Source organism: Octopus sinensis, linkage group LG14, assembly GCF_006345805.1.
Source record: "Octopus sinensis linkage group LG14, ASM634580v1, whole genome shotgun sequence".
NCBI classification, from domain to species: domain Eukaryota; kingdom Metazoa; phylum Mollusca; class Cephalopoda; order Octopoda; family Octopodidae; genus Octopus; species Octopus sinensis.
In genome coordinates, this window is record NC_043010.1 from 13,885,517 (window position 1) to 13,886,953 (window position 1,437).

A 1,437-nucleotide genomic window follows, 5' to 3' on the forward strand; every position below is an offset into this window, starting at 1 on the left:
CACATGCACACGCGTACATACACACTGATAAGCCGAAACACACCCATCTCAATATGTATTATACGTATGCACTGACGCTAACACACACACACACACACACACACACACATACACACACACACACACACACACACACACACACCACATACACACATACACACACACTACACACACACACACACATGCACACCACACACACACATACACACCACACACATACACATACACACACACACACACACACACACACACATACAACACACACACACACCACATACACACACACATACACCACACACATACACATACACACACACACACATGCACACACACACATACACACACACACACATACACACACACACACACACATACACACACATACACACACACACACACACATACACACACATACACACACACACACACACACACACACATACACACACACACACACATACACACACACACACACACACACACACACACACACACACACACACATCACAATGTTAACGGGGGCGGAGAAAATATCTCGTGGCGGCAGAAGGAATGAAAGATTAAAGTCGGTTCTAAGCGAAATTTGAACTCCGAAAGCAAATGAGTCAGAAGTAAATGCTTGCAAAGGTAATTGCTTAGCCCGGCACTCAGCCGTCATTGTCATCTGCCGTTTGTACCGAAATGGTGATGATGATGGTGGTGGTGGTGGTGGATGAGGATGAGGATGATGATGATGATGATGATGATGGCGATGATGATGATGATGATGATGATGGCGATGATGATGATGAAGGCGATGATGGCGATGATGATGATGATGCTGATGATGATGATGATGATGATGATGATGATGATGATGAGGATGACGATGACGATGATGACGATGATGGCGATGATGGCGATGATGATGATGATGATGATGAGGATGATGATGATGATGATGATGATGATGGCGATGATGATGATGATGGCGATGATGATGATGATGGCGATGATGATGATGATGATGATGATGATGGCGATGATGATGATGATGATGATGATGATAGCGATGATGATGATGATGGCGATGATGATGATGATGGCGATGATGATGATGAGGAGGATGACGATGATGATGAGGATGAGTATGATGTCGATGGTGGTGGTGATGGTGGTGGTTGTGGTGGTGTAAGAGAGAGAGAGAAAGATAGGAAAAGAGAGAGAGAATAGGAAGTGAGAAGGGGAAATACTGGCTATGAGGAGAAAATATATGTCGGTTTCCGCACCATACATCCTACAGGACATTCCAACAGACGATTGTGGGTGGTTGGGGGGGGGGAGAGAAGAAGAAAGAAGGGGGAGAGAGAGAGAAGGAGCGGAAGAGAGAAAGACAGAAGAAACAATGTGTCGAAGATCTGGCTTCAGATAAAAAGAAAATATTGAAATGTTAGAATA